We start from the raw sequence: 16,456 nt of genomic DNA, 5'->3' as shown, positions 1-16,456 counted from the left end.
TCAGAAGATAAAACCACTTGGCTCCACAGAGAGAGCTAAGTAAACTTCTCTGGCTATTTTTCTTTATCTTTTTTTTTTTTTTTTTTTTTTTACTTTTCTGGTACTGAGGATTGACCCTAAGAATGCTTTATCACTGAGCCACATTCTCAGTCTTTTTTTAAAATGTTTTAAATTTTGAGACAGTATCTCATTAAATTGCTTAGGGCTTTACTAAGTTGCTGAGGCTGGCTTTGGATCCTCCTGCCTCAGCCTCTTGAGCTGCTGAGGTTATAAGTATGTGCCACTGTACCCAGTTTCTGGCCATTTTTTCAAGTCCCAAGTCAAGAGACACCATCTCTCTCCCCCTGATAAAAATGAAAAAAAATTATATGATGGGGAAGGCTCTGGAAATATTCAAACAACATAAGTCTTCTGCTTCAGTATCTCCACCATGTCATGGCACAAGCTCAAACTCCTGAGTGTTTAGCTCCTTTTTCCCCCAATTAGACCTTCACCCGTATTTTTTTCCCCCATTCTCATCTGCCACTACCTCCATGCTCCACGCCTCACTTCTGGTCATACTGGTCTCCTAGTTATCTCTGAACACACGTAGGAATTTGCATCTCTTCGTCTTTGCCAATCACTCCTGTCTGCCCGGGAGATCCTTTCCCTGGCAGAGTCATGTACCTTATTTGGATCCCAGTCTGGTGATGGTATTTATTTTCTAAAATCTTACTGTAACTGTGATCTGTACCAGCTACCTGATACTCGAGGTTTACTACCTTAGTTTGGTTACTTTAAGGGAAATGTCCATCTTGTATATCTTATCTGAGCTGCTTAGAAAGATGCTTGCATCCAGAATTGCAAATAATGATATGATTATCACAGTGTTTTTCAAGTCAGCAGAAACCTAGTATTCTAGGAAGTTTTAATATTTTATGAAATACGAATTCACTGGTCCCATATGTTAGAAAAGTACGAAGTTAGATTAAATGTCGTTTTCTTTTGCAGACTTTCTCAGAGACTACACCATATGCAGAATTTCCTATTTCTTTATTTGACCATGGGACCCTTCCAATGGTCCTGTTAACCTCGGTGCTCACTGTCAGAAGTGGGTTGGAGCCGGCTTGTGCTGGTTTGTGAGAATCTATTGTTAAATTTTCAGGAAGTTTGCAAAGCCAGTGCATGTCATGTTGATTCCTTGAAATTGAACCCTGGTGGATGTATTTACACCACAGAAATTGCTAAATGCTACAAATCAAGATTCTTTACCCCAGAGAGCCAGTCATTAAACATTTATCAGCACACTGCTGACACTAGAATGGTGAGGATGACACTTTGGGAAATGCTGCGTTACAGGGACTGAGAAGGTGGGGGACGTGGAAAAGAAAAAGGTAGAGAAAGGGACAATTTCTCTGACAGCCAAAAGGACAGAATCCTCCTAAGAGTATTCTCAGGGGTGATATACACAGAGTGGCTGGCGGGCCACAGAGGTGATAATGAAGATGATCAAACCTAACAAATGTGTGCTTCTCCATCCAACTTAATTTGCTCCTTACTGTCTTACAGAGCCTGCTGCCAATTAACCAATTAGTAGCTAATTTAATTTCCTCATCAGGGTCGCAGCAGAAGGTTTCCTGATTTGAGCGCGAGGCATGCCAGGACAGGTGCAGGCGTGCTTATATGCCTATTAGTGACAGCCTGGCCTGCCTGGGGGCTGTGTGTCTTCTGGGAGAGAGAAGCCAGGCATTCATTCCAAACCTGCCACCATCTGCCTGAGTGACCTTGGACAAGTCACTTATCCTCTCTGGGCTAAGTTCCTCAGTTACACAGTGAGATGCTAAACCTGACAACTCCTGGGTCCATTTCCATCTCAGGGCTGAGTTTTGCCCTTTCACTTTTACTGCTTGTGTTCCAGAGGAAACAGGCCAGTTTCCAATCAGGTTTTCTAAGCTGTCAGCCCCCACAGGGCATGCACACAGCTCAGATACAATAACTGAGAGCTCTGGAAATAGGAATTTCTTCTGCAGAGGTGTGTGGGGGGGTGCCCTCCCGGAGCGCCACCTGCTTGTCCTAAGGCAACTGGGAGAACCCAACACTCAATGTATCGATCGGCTCTTTCAATAGTGGAGAAAATATTTCCTTCTTTTGATTATAGATATGACCTTTATAAAAGCAACCCTGATAGATTAAAAATAAACCAATCGATTATCTATTTTACAAACAGATCATTCATTCTGGAAAGCGATACTTGAAAAGGACATCTTCCTGTTGAAATTAGAATGTGCAGCAATTCGGAATCCACGAATGACAACTCTTCCTCTCTCGTTAGCCACAACCATCATGGCCAATGGAGTCTCTCCTTGCCTGTCCTACCTCCTGTCTGATCTCTCCACAGCCAACCCTCATGCCCACTTCTCCGTCCCCAGGCGCTACATTGTACAAACATTGACATCCAGGAAAAACCAGATGACATCCCTCCAACTCTACATTCTTTATTCCTCTGCCCAGCCCTGGTTCCCTAGATCCCAAACTGAATGTTTGGGAAAGTTCTGAATCAGGAGATTGGACCATTCAACATAGGGGCTGTTGTAGTGTTGTGGGAAAAATTCCCAAACAGGCAGAATTAGTTACCTGTGCATTGCGGGTTTAGGCTAGAGAAAAGCCCAACCTGGCTTCGCCTGCACGTGGATGTATATGCAAAGGCAGAGATCGGTTTTGTAAAGTGGAAACTTCAAGAAAAAAAAAAATCACACCCAAATAAATCCCTTTGGGAATCAGATTTTCTTAAAGCCTGGGACTATGAATCCACTTTTCTTCTTATGAATTCCCAGATTCTCTGCATGTATTGTTTTGGTAGACGTTTATTTTAAAACAGCTTGTTAGAGATGTAATTCATGTTTTATTAGCGTTACCCATTTAAAGTGCACACAATGCAGTTGCTTTACATAGGTGCAAAATAATTACAAGAATTGGATTTAGAACATTTCATCACCCTCAAAAGGAATACAGAACCCTGCAGCAAATGCACTCTTTTCTATGCTCCCTGCTCCATCAGCCCATGGCAGACATTAATCTTTCTGTATCTTCTGTATAGACTTGTCCTTTTTGGACATAAATGTAAGGGTTTATTTCTGGACTCTCAATTCTATTCCATCTATTAATATGTCCATACTTAGCCAGTACTGCATTATCTTGATGAGTTTAGCTATGCATTAAGATTTGAAATAAGGAAATAAATATTCAACTGTCTTCCTTTTTCTTTCTTTCTTTCTTTCTTTCTTTCTTTCTTTCTTTCTTTCTTTCTTTCTTTCTTTCTTTCTTTCTTTCTTTCTTTCTTTCTTTCTTTCTTTCTTTCTTTTCTTTTTTTTTTTTTGGTAGCTGAGATTAGCCCAAGGGCACTTTACCACTGAGTTACATCTCCATCCCTTTTTATTTTGAGACAGGGTTTTCTTAAGTTGCTTAGGGCCTCCTTAAATTGCTAAGGCTGGCCTGTAACTTGAGATCCTCCTGCCTCAGCCTCCTCAGTCACTGGGATTATAGGCATGCGCCACCATGCCCAGCTCTTCTTTTCTTCAAGATTGCTTGGCTACTTTATGTTCATTGGAATACCATGTAACCTTTAGGATCAGCTTGTCAATTTGTGCATGGGGCGCACACACACAGAGGCTATGGTTTTCACAGGGACTGCATTGAATCCATAGGTTGATATGAAGAATAATGCCATTTTAACAATAATTATCTTCCAATTCATAAAAAGAGGTATCTTTCCATTTATTTAGAACTTCTTTAATTTATTTCAAAAATGTTTTGTAGTTCTCCATCCTGAAGTTCTTTTGTTAAATTCATTTCCTAGTTATGTTATTCTTTCTGATGCTAATGTAGATGAAATTTCTATTTTCTTAATTTCATTTTCTGATTGTTCATTGTTAGTGTAGAGAAATAAAATAATTTTATATATTAATCTTGATATTGCAATTTTGCTGAATTCATATATTAGTTCTGATAATTTTGTTAGTGAATTCTGTAAGATTGTCTATATTGTATGATCTGCATGGAGAAATATTTTTTTTTCTTTCTATCTATCCAATCCAGATGCTTTTTATTTCATAGTTTCCCTGGCTGGGACCTCCAAGACAATGTTGAATTGAAGTGGCAAGAATTGACATGCTTGTTTTGTTTCTTCTCTTAGAAAATGTTGTCTTTTACTCTTTTTTTCAGGTTGAGAAAAATGTGTTTTTGGTTTATTGAGTGCTTTTATCATGAAGTGATAGTGAATTTCATCAAATGCTTTCCTGGGTCTACTGAGATGATCACATGGTATTTGTTTTTATTCTGTTACTGGTGTATTCCATTGGTGATTTTTCAGTTGTTAAGCTAATCTTATATTCCCGAGATAAGTGGCACTTGGCCATGTTGCAAAATTCTTATTATATATTGCAGGACTTTGAGGAGAATTTTTCTATTTTCATAAATAATATCATTCTATAATTTTCTTTTCTTACGATGTCTTTGCCTGGTTTTGGTATCTGGGTAATATTGGCCTAATAGAATAAACTAGGTACTATTTTCCCTCTTATATTTTAGAATAATTTGCTATTAATTATTTAACTATTAGGTAAAATTCCCTTTGTGAAGCCATCTGAGTCTGAGTCTTTCCTTGTGGGAAGTTTTTAAATTCTAAATTCAATTACAGCCCTTATTGTAGCTTAATTCAGCTTTCCTACTTTTTTTTTTCTTTGCTTGGTTTTGGTAGTTCATGTATTTCTAGGAATTTTTCTATTTTGTCTAAATTATCTAATTTGTTGGCATATGTTCAGCTCATAATATTCCCTTGTAATTATTTTATTCTTGTAAAGAGAGCATTGATGTCCTTTCTTTTATTCCCAATTTTACTCTTTTATTGTTAACTCTGGCTAAGATTTTGTTAATTGTGTTGACCTTTTCAGAACATCAAATCTTCATTTTTAATTTTCTCTATTTTTTTTTCTATTCTCTATTTCACTTATTTTCAATCTAATCTTAACATTTATCTGCTTTTTTATGTAGTTCTTTTCTTTCAGTTTCATATATATGCATATGTATATTTAAAATTTGTTATTTTAAATAAAAAATAGGCCTATACTGCTAAAAATTTTCATGTAAATCTTGCTTTAGTAGCATCTGATAAATTTTGGTATGTTATGTTCATGTTTTTAATCTATCTCAAAATATTTTCTAATTGCCTTGTGATGTCTTTTTTAAACTCATTAGTTACTTGGGAGTGTGTTGATTAATTTTTTTCATATTTATGACTTTTCTAAATTCCATCTATCATTGATTTCTAATTTAATTTCATCGGGATCTGAGAACACATTTTGTATATTTTTAACCCTTTTAAATTTATTGAGATTTCTTTTAAAAGCATTTTTACTAGATGAATTTTATCCATTTACAGTTAATGTGATTACTAATGAGTTTGGATTTATGTCTGCCATTATCCTTTGTTTATTATATATATCTTATGTTTGTCTTCCTTCATTACTTTACTAATTTCTTTGTAGAATTTTTTTTATTATGTCTCTTGACCTTTTTTTAAATGATTGTTTTGAGAATTATAATTAGTCTCTAAACTTAAAAGAGTCTAGTTTGTGTTAATACAAATTAGTTTTAATGATCAAACAGAAGGTTTGTTACAGTATAACTCCATTCTTTCCTGCATCCTGTGTGTTATTATTGTGATACAAATGACATCATCAGCCCATGAGAGAATTTTGGAATTATTGCTATATGCCATTGTCTTTAAATCAGATAGGAAAACTGAAATGTTATAAAAATACATATCCACCATCTTTTGTATTTGCTTGTGAAGTTACTTTTATTAGGGTTCTTTATGTCTTCAAGTGCACTTGAGATAACATCTAGTCATCTAATTTTCCTTTATTTTAGCTAGAAGGAATGTCTATAAGATTTCTTGTAGATCAGGTCTGCTAGTGATCAATTTTTTTCATTTTTATGTGAGGATGTCTTAATTTACTTTAATGATAGTTTTTTCCTGAATATAGAACTCTTAGTTATGGCTTTTTCTTTGAGTACTTTCAATATGTCCTCATTGCCTTTTGGCCTTCAAGATTTCATGATTTACAGTGCAAAGTCAATTGTTAATATACTTGAGGATCACTTGTATATGGTGAGTCATTTTTCTCTTGATGTTTGCATCATTCTCTCTTTTTGTCTTAGAACCATTTAATAAAGATGTATCTACATGTAGATCTCTTTCAGTTAATTCTATTCAGAGTTTATTTGTTTTCTTGGATGTATAGATTATTTTTCATTAAACCTTGGAAGCTTTTGGCTATTATTTTTTCGAAGAGATAATTTTTTTGATCTCTTCTTTGTATCCTCTCTTTCTGAGACTCCCATAATATGCATACTATCCTATAGGTCTCTGAGGCTCTGTTCATGATTTTTTTTGTTTTACCCTCTTTTATTTCTGTCAGACTGGATAATTTTATTTCATATATCCTCAAATTTTACTGTTTCACTCTTCTGTGAGTACAAATCTAGTGACTTCTGCAGTTGAATTAGTATACTCTTCAATTACATTATCTCCTCTTCAATTACTTCCTCTTCCTCCTCATTTAAGTTTCTTTACTGATATTTTCTGTTTGGTGAGACACTGTTGTCAAACTTTAATTCTTTACATAATTTCATTCAGTTTTTTGAGTATATGTATATGAGTTCACTTAGAATTTTTGTTCAATATTTCCATATTCTGAACTCCTCTTTGGGTTGGTTTCTAATGACTTTTTGACACTGTTGTTGATGATTTGTTTTTAACCTGCCTATGGGGAACACTTTCCATTTTTTGAGTGTCTTATAATCTTTTTCTAATAAATTAGACATTTCATATAACATCATGTGGAAATTCCAAAAATCAGGTCTTGCTCCATCAAGATTTGCTTTTGTGGCTGATCTTGTTTTCTGTTATTGCTATTTGTTTGCTTAATGGCGTTCTCAGATGAATTCTATGAAGTGCATACTTTCTATTGTGTGAGGATACTAAAATCTCTAATTATTTTAGAGGTCTGCTAATGATTGGTTGCAGATTTCATTAAGTACTTTAAACCAATATATCTTTCATCCTTTGCTGAGGGTCTCTGTATTTTGGGAACATGCCTTAAATGCTTTTTAAGCAACTTTTCCTTAGCATTAACTTTTTCTTTGCATGGGACCTCAAGGTTGTATGCAAGGGAGATGCTGAAGACCTCTCATTTCTTTCTGGGAATGTGTGTAGACCTGCACTTGGTATTCTAGATCCCCAGAGATATGTCAGTGCTTTTCAAAGCATTCTGTGGACATCCTATTCCCTAGATTTTTTGTTTTGTTTTGGGCCAGGTTCTTGTTTTCTCCAACTTGTATTATATCCGCAAGCAGCTGCAATGCTAAACAACTGCTGCTAATATTTTTTCCCTCCACAAACACTCTGGGGACAGGGCTTTTCTGCAGAGTGAGCCTGAACAGAAGGCAAAGGCAAATAACAACTCATGTGAATGGGTTGAAATAGTGATAATGTTCTTGGGATGGCACATTTTGAGGAGCTTCAAACTCAGTTTCCAAACCTCCTCTGGTGATTACAGGGCAGCTGGTGTTCAAGGCTAATTCAGGACTGGTGTAAGAGAGATAGAAGTAGGTCGAATTACAGTGCCTAAATTCCTACTGTTCTGATGGTCTTTCCACCCATGTTATCTCCTTTTATCCTTAACATCGTGCTTTTCAAAGTGTTAAAAATGGATCAAATAAACTGAAAAAGCAGAGCAGTTCCAATAACTACAAACAAAGTGGTGTTTTGATAATGAGTGGGGACCAAGCCCTGAGACTGTGGTACTGGAGTACTCCTATGCCCAGGACTACTTCGTGTACCAACCATTTTATTGTTCACATGGGACTTGTAAGTTCTCTAAGAATCACGGTGTTTTAAAAACCATGGTATTCATATGGTACTTTACATTTTCATTTGTATCTATCACCTCATTGAAGCTCACAGTGATCTGTGAGTTTTGATGAGAAATCTTGACTTCCAGATGTTAGGGCCACTCCTCAAGGTCACACAGCTGGACAAGTACACAGTGTCATGTCAGGAGTCAGCCCCGAGGCTTCTGACCCGACTCATGACTCTTTCCACAACACAGCTGTATTTGTTAAGGAGGGAGTGAAATCCAAATCAATCATTGATACCATTAGGAAAGCTGCTACAAGTGTTTGGTGGGGAGGGAGTTGAAATAAATGGCTTAAGAACAGTTTTCGGCACCATTTGTGGTTTTCTTGGCTTTGTGGTAGGAAACTCCTGGATTACCCCATTTCTCTTGGACTCTTCCTCTGGTTCCTCCTCTAGTTGTTGCTTGTGTTTGATTCTTTTCAGCTCGTGGCTGGCTTCTTTTCTCACATTAACCTCCCTTCCCAGACAGTGGACTACTTTCTGGATCTTCAGGGTCACTTGTAATGCTCCATATTCACCTCTATCCTCAAGGTCACTCTTGAATTAAGGACCACTTACTTGCTTGCTGAGGATTTTCATTTGGAAGTCCTCTCCTTGTGGTAGCTATCCTAGTTCAGCTCTGTCCTTAAACTTGGTAATTCAAGTCACTGAACAGAATTCAGTCCTTGAAATAACATTTGCTCTGATTCTTTCTAGGATGCAGGGCCTATGCATTCTCTGTCCCATATCCCAGTAAACTTTAGCCATTGACAACCGTATAGCCTTTCAGAATTCTGAAGAACTTGTTTTCTTTTGACAATGATGGTGTGACTCTTTTCTAGAGGACTTAGCAAAGCAAAAGTGGGTTGTTTGGGTGTCATCTGTCTTTTGAGGAAGAGCATAATTCTTCCCTCACTGGGCCATCTCCACCAAGGTCTTCTATGTTTTGCCCACTCCTATCTCATAAAATGAATCCTCAGAGTGAATGTTTATCCCCTTTATTTATGTGATATTATTTGAATGTAGGCCTCCAAAGATTTTGCCCAATTTGAGCTTTTTAGTCTGTAAGGTTTCTAGAGATCAGGGAAATATAGGCAATCATCAAATGCTTTCTAAATGAATGAACACATGCACAAAAAGAGTGAATGAAAGCTTTAATCCCAGTTTGCACAGAAAATCATGCATAGTTCATCAGTATCATTTAATAAGTGCTTCTGATTACAGTAGTGGTCCAGACAAATTTAGTCATTGGATGCAGAATCCTATATTGAGAATTCAGAGTGTGGAGTGGCAGAAATCCTACAGAATTCTGAAAAAGATTTGTGCAAAGTTTGCACAGCTGGGCATGGTTAGAAATTCACTACCCGCCCCCTACCCCCGACCACCATTCTGTTTCTCTAATGTAAAAACTGTTAAACATGAGGATCTCCCAAACTCTGTGGTTCTCTCACTTTATATAAAGGAGAATGGAGGAGGAAGGGTAGTTCTCCCACATGCAACTGCAAAACGGGGTTGGAGACAGACTCTGCTCAGACCTCTGCTCAGTTTGGATTGTCTGTCTGGCAGGAGTGCCAGGTTCAAACAATGTTAGCTGAGAAAAGCGGAGAAGTCAGAAACATCTATTTCCAGCTATTCTCCCCTTTTCTTCCAGTTAGTTCCTTTTCTTCCCCTCCGGCTGTTCCATCAAGTTCTAGGTGCCCATGTCATCCCTGCCATATGAGCCTTGAGGTCTTAGTGAAAAGATATTCTTTAAACTGAGGCTCATAGATTAAAGCTTCCCATGTTCACCTTTCCTAGGAGACATTTTCATCTAAGAGGAGACCTCTTAGACCAAAAGAAGGCTCCCAGACACAAAGGAATGGTTCTCAAAACTCAAGTTCATTGACTGAACATGATTCTGAGAGAAATAACGCTCCAGACTCTGCTTAGATCAAGCTACCCCAGGACTGACACCTGTCCAGCCTGCTCCTGAGGCCTGCCCTCGTGGGCACAGAAAAAGTGACCCTGCCACTTCCAGATCCTCAGCCTCCTTGATGTCAGTCCCACTCATTGTCCCACAGCGCGGCATCCTGGGCCTTACTTGCTTCTTTATCTACTTGCTTCTGCTCCCGAAGCAGTTTGACACTCATTCTCCATGCCGCAGCCACTGTCACTCCTTGTCAACTCCAGTCACCCTTATTTTGTCTCCTCTTTACAGTCCATTAACAGTAGCCATCAGAATCCCAGGGGTTACCTGCTGCCCCTGACCCTTGGCCTCAGGTATCATGTAGCCAGAGAGTGATTCTTGACGAAAAAGAATAAGCAAACCTTAGCCTCTCTCTGGGTCCCCTGTCACCTTCCGAGGAGACAATTTTTGAAAGGGTGGAAAATCCTGAGACGTTTTATACATATATATTTTTAAGTTAATTCTGCAGACTGCTGTGTTGGTGACATTTCCTTCAAACTGCAATAACTAACCTGTCACAGCCCTACAAATGCTGACAATACAGCACCATGTGGGGTTGACTTAATAAACCTCATTTACATTCATTTTGATTCACTCAGGCGTTGAAAAACATTTCACAGGAAAAACTAGGAACCTCTCCAAGACGACATGATGTTTGCTGATACGATATGAACAGACTTAATAGGCAGCATATATGAAAACATGCATTTCTTAGGTTATTAGCAAACTCAGTACTTTATTTTTTTTAAAGCATTTAAAAATTATTCCTTTGAATGCTGGGCTTCTAAGCTGTGAAATGTGTCAACGTTCACAGAGTCTTTCTGTGGAGTATGTAGATAAGAGCAGAGTTAACCCTCTCCTTTGAGCTGTGAACCTGGGCAAATTTTTAACCTCTATGTGTCTCAGCTGTTTTATGTGTTTAATGGGCGTTTTAACAGTATCAGTTACCCTACTGTATTAGTTATTGTTGCAATAGTGCCTCATAACAAACATGACTACAGGCATTTATTTCTCATTTATATATATATATATCTGTGGTTCTGCTGTGCTTGGATAGGATCAGCTATGTGTAGCTCTAAGCAGTGGGTTGGATTTAGGTCTGTTCCACACGTCTTATTCTCCTTGGATCAGCACCTCCCAGGGGTATGTTCATCTGAAGGTGGATATTGAAAACACAAGAGCCAAATCATGGAAGCACACAGAAAGCCTCTGCACATGTCACATTTCTTTGCATTGCATTGGCTAAAGTCAGTCACATAGGCAAGCCCAAGGCAATGGGCATGAGGATATATTCTCCCTATACCCTAGTGGGGTAGCCCTTTAAGATCACAAGGAAGAGCGGGAGCGAAGCAAAGAACTGGAAACACCTACCACACCATCTCATAGAGCAATTTTGAAAACAGTACATGATACATTTGAGAGCTTTGTAGATTTCAGTGTTAGGCAGATGGCAGGTCTTGTGTGACGGTTCTACAGGGGGATGCCTTTTCCAGATGTGATCATTCTCTGGTTACCTGATGTCTATATGTAGGGCTGCCTTCCTGCTAGTGACCCGAGACCTTGTCATCCCATTTCATCCTTCCTGGCTCTCATCTGCCATGTTGCCTCAGTATTAAGGAGTCTATCCACAGATGATCCCTTACCTGCCCTCTCCTCTTCATTTCCCCCTCTTCTCCCTAGTTTCAGTCTTTCTTACCTCTCTTCTCCCCTTTCTGATTTCCCTTAAGCCCAGGTGTCCTTGCTCTAACTCACCCTAAAGACCCCTGTTAGATTCATGTCCCCCTTGTATAGCTTTCATCATGTCCTTCTTCTGCCCCAGGTTGGATTCCCCAGATGAAGAGGCTGAGACACGGATTTCTGTACAAGTAATTTACTGAGGGAATGTTCTCAGGAGAAGCCTCTTAGGGAATGAGGGAGGAAGGAAAGCGCTGGGGAAGAAGACAGGCCCAGATGTGGTTTCAGGGAGAGTCTAGCCTCAGCCTAATTGCACAGGGAGCTCTGGAGCATAAATTGCACCAAAGAGGTTGTTTCATCCCCAGGCAGGAAGACAGGGATGCTTATTCCCCTAGTGGTCAATCATTGGCCACAGGCCATTCCCCCACAAAGCACAGGAAATCCTCCCAAGGAGAGTCCTGGTGTAAGCCTTTAGCAGCCATTACCTACAACACCTGGGGGAGGGGCCTGGCCTTGGTAAGGGGGTTCCTGTGAGACACCAAGGGCAGCTGCTATGACCCACCTCTTATTGAAAGTGTTTCATAGTTCCTCCTTGACTTCAGGTAAAAGTTTTAGTTCTTTGCCTTGTCATTGAAGTCCCTCTGGTGTGTTGCATCTTCTAAGCTCCCTTTTCATCTTCATTTTTCACTGGTGTATTCCACAGAGCCTTGGCTCTAGCTAAATCCAATCTCTCATTGTTCCAAACTCTGAACCTCTAATTATGTGATTGTTCTGACCCTCTACACTTTTGACTTCTCACCAGGGTTACCACTTTCTCCAACAAGTTCAGGAAGAGAAAATAGACAACAGAGGGAAAAACTTCACCAAAGAAATAATTCAAGGAAAAAACATCTCAGGATGGAAACATGAACCTTCCCAGAGTGTGAGGATCCACCAAGTGCTCAACTGTATCTAATAACTGAGATTTCAGAACACTTGGAATGAAGGGAAACTCCAGTTCGAGAGATCACACATGTAGGCTTGGGAGTCAGACACAACAGAAAAAAGCTTGACAATTATGAAGTCAAATACAAGGATCGACCCTGAGACATTCAAGTTCCAAAATAAAATAAAAATAAGAAACCCAATTCCATAGGAGGCCACTAGAAGACTTAATCCACCAAAATGAGGAAATAAACATAAAGAGGAAGAGATGGCATCCAGGAAACTGGGAATCCAACAGAGCAAAAAAGCAAAGAGAATTCACAGGCTGATGGCTGAGAAATGTCTGGTGAGCACCAATCTGCGCATGGGTGAAACAAAACCACTTGATTCAAAGAGAAAAGCAGCAGAAAGGGGTAGGCAGAACAACTCCCAGAGACTTGTTTTATTGCTGTTCTACCATCTGAAAATAAACCTCCTCGGATTTATTTCCAACACTGTAGTTAATTCAAAAAACTTTTGCAATTGTATTTCAAATTTATACCATCTCTTTATTGTTCTCTGACTCTTCCTTTTTTGCCTTTGCTCTCTTTTTGTCTTAAATTAATCTTGCCTAAGACTCTTGTGTCTTTTCATCTTTTCAAACAACCCTCCTTGGGTTTGTTAATTTTCTCTCTTTTGTTTATTCCTTTCCTTACGTGGCAGTTCGACTTTGTGGCCTCTCAGCTCCAAATCTACCTGTGATCGCCCTAACTGTGATAGAGACCAGCTGCCACAGTGGGGAGAGGGTGTTGAAGAGCCTTCTCTTCCCACTGCTTTTGTGGTGCTCAGCGGTAGTGCAGGACACTCAGTGGAGCTCACCCCCAGCAAGTTTTGATGATACTTTGGCAGACGCCTTCCCTGTGGGGTCCACAGTGCTCCAGCTGGCTTCAAGGAATTGCGTTCAGCAGCAGCCATGGTGGGCAGCTTCTGGGAGACTACAGGCCACATTCCAGCGGGCAGATTCTTGTCCACCAAGCTTGGCCCGTGGCAGGTCTTCCTGCTTGTCAGTTCTGTTCTGTGTCTCCATGTCTACCGGCGCAGCCCACTAACTGTGGGCCAACTCTAGCTCAGGACAACCCAGAGAAAGTCTCCACCATCTAGCAGGTTGTATTCACAACCTCTTCAACAAGATCTGAATTTGATCTTTAGCGATATCAATGAATCCCAGGGTTCCTCAGAATGAACAAATGGGTAGACAACCATAACATTTTTGTGATCTGTACAATAGAAAAATTAGGCAAAAATCCACACTTGCATCACCAGCTTCCAGATCTAAGTCAAGGCACAGACCCAGAGCTTCTTGGAAGGACCCAGACACTGGAAGGACCTTGCTCAATTTTCACAAGTAAGTACTATGAATTTTCTTCCAAGCTTAATCCAGAAAGATCCTAGTAAGATCCCTTACTAGAATGACTATGCATGAGGAAAAAGGAAATACACAAATTTTTTTTGGAGATTACTAAACATTGGCTATGAATTGATAGGAATTCTTGGGAAAACAAAATGTGACTCTGACCCTCCAAAGTGGAGCTATGGTAATAAAGTAATAGATGGAGCCTTAGCTGAAGTTTAATTCCAAAGATGGCCTAGTTCATCCACAGACCCACCCAGTGGTGATCTGCAGATCTTGAAGGTATTTCTGTAATCATGTTCTTGTGAACTGGAAGTATCCTCATGTTGGCTCTTAGACCCATGGGAAGAGGGCCATCTTGTTTGGAAAGACTAAATAGAAATCTCTGGAAATTCTCATCCCTACCACCGTAATAAATCAGAGGCAATATTGCATTTGCAGGGCAAATTTCAGAGATTTATGCTCTTATCTGAGCCATGAAAGTTGCAGGAGTGGTGATGGCCATCACATTCCTATTCAATTCACCTGTTTGGCCCGTGTAAGAGTTGGATGGATTTTGAAGAGTAAACTGATTCAGGTGGTGGTCGAAATGCAGCTGTTGACTGTGTTCTATCTTTTCTAGAACAAATCAGTTAACTCTTGGCATTTGTTCTGTAGTTTTCAATGTGGCTGATGCTTTGTTTCTCCATATCAATCTGAAAGGAATACCAATAGCAGTTTGCTTTTACCCAGCAGTGCCAATAGTGTATCTGCACAGTGCTGCTTTCGGGCCTGTGATGGTTCTCCTACTCTTCACTATGATAAAGGCTGCAGACATCTCAATTATCTTAACATTCCACAAAACATCACCCTGTTCCACATCACTGATGGCATTATGCTGACTAGATGATGAGCAGGAAAGTGGCAAGTATTTTAGATGCCTTAGCAAAATGTGTGAACTAGAGGTTGGTTCATCAGTTCTCTGCTGAGTGGCATCATTGCAAATTCTGTTGTTATCTTAGTGGCCAGTTTCCTGCCTGCCAGTTTCAGCTTTTTGGACCTTTAGTGGGGGCTTTCCTGATTGCTAATCTGGGAGCTTTGTTCTGCCCTTGCCAACCTCAGCCTACTAGATGGGGACATGCTCTGGTCCATGAAAACCTAGAGAATGTCTGTGGTGCCAATAGATTACCACTCCTCCCCTTTCTACTGGGGTCAGAATCCCAGCTTTCATGTGGAATCCCTTTCATTTTGTGGCTTCCTTGGGTACTTTCCTCTAGACCTGGGGTATTCTTTGGAATTCTCTTTTTATCTTCATCACAGTAGGTAGTATCCTGTGAATGGGTAATATTTATCTATATCAAGAATTCCATGTTCATAACATGGAATTTTCTTTGGACTCTTCTTTCTCCTGACTGGACCATAATGCTCTTTATATTTAATGTTTCCTTTCTTGTTTCTTTGGGTTAGTCTATTACTTGTTTCTTTCTTTTAAGAGAAGGGTAACCAGGGATTAAAACCAGAGGTACTTAACCACTTAGCCACACTCCCGCCCGCCTTTTTAATTGCTTAGGTCCTCAATAGGTTACTAAGGCTGGCTTTGAACTTGCAATCCTCCTGTCTCAGCCTCTGAACCATTGGGATTGCAGACATGCACCTGGCTAGTCCGTATTTCTAATTTTTGCTGAAACCTTACTTTATTTGTTTTCAATCCTTGTTTCCTAATACACAAAATCTATAAATTTCCTAAACACAAATAATTTTATACCATAAATGTTGACATATATTTTTCTTATTATTTGGTTCAAAATATTTCTTATTTTATTTATTACAGCAATTTTTAACTCAATGATTATTTAGTAACATATACTTTAGAATGAAAAATGACTACTTTGTTTTTGATATCAAATTTAATCATCTTCTGGTTTTAGAGCTTAGTTGGTATAATATGGATGGTTTGGAGGAATTTATTAGGTTTCATTTGTGGCCCAATATACAATTTAGATTTTAAAATGTTCTGTGTATGATCAAAACAACACAATTTGTCTATTTATTTGCTACAGAGTTTTAGAAGTGCCAAAATTCATTTCTGTTCTTTGGATCTTCTACATTTCCATTCATTTCTTTCATCTCCTGGTTCTGTTTTGGGAAGGTCTATTGAAATCTGGAACTACACTTATGATTTATTTCTTTAATTTATGTCAGTTTATTTATTTATTTATTTATTTATTTTTTAAATTGTTGGTTGTTCAAAACATTACATAGTTCTTGATATATCATATTTCACACTTTGATTCAAGTGGGTTATGAACTCCCATTTTTACCCCATATACAGATTGCAGAATCACATCAGTTACACTTCCATTGATTTACATATTTACATACTCATGTCTGTTGTATTCTGCTGCTTTTCCTATCCTCTACTATCCCCCTCCCCTTCCCTCCCCTCCCCTCTTCTCTCTCTACCCCCTCTACTGTAATTCATTCCTCCCCCTTGTATTATTTTTCCCTTTCCCCTCACTTCCTCTTGTATGTAATTTTGTATAACCCTGAGGGTCTCCTTCCATTTCCATGCAATTTCCCTTCTCTCTCCCTTTCCCTCCCACCTCTC

The 16,456-nt window shown here is 39.0% G+C and overlaps 1 long non-coding RNA gene across 1 annotated transcript in view; it reads left to right on the top strand.

Annotated features, from left to right (window-relative positions):
* The window catches only part of LOC144370633 (uncharacterized), a 51,557-nt gene that overhangs the window by 26,954 nt on the left and 8,147 nt on the right, over positions 1-16,456 (top strand). Inside the window, exon 2 of the long non-coding RNA XR_013430537.1 lies at positions 12,358-13,863. This is a non-coding gene — a long non-coding RNA (uncharacterized LOC144370633). The remainder of the gene's footprint in view (positions 1-12,357; positions 13,864-16,456) is intronic.

This window comes from Ictidomys tridecemlineatus, chromosome 14 (genome assembly GCF_052094955.1).
Source record: "Ictidomys tridecemlineatus isolate mIctTri1 chromosome 14, mIctTri1.hap1, whole genome shotgun sequence".
NCBI classification, from domain to species: domain Eukaryota; kingdom Metazoa; phylum Chordata; class Mammalia; order Rodentia; family Sciuridae; genus Ictidomys; species Ictidomys tridecemlineatus.
This window is presented reverse-complemented; position numbering and strand designations above follow the sequence as displayed.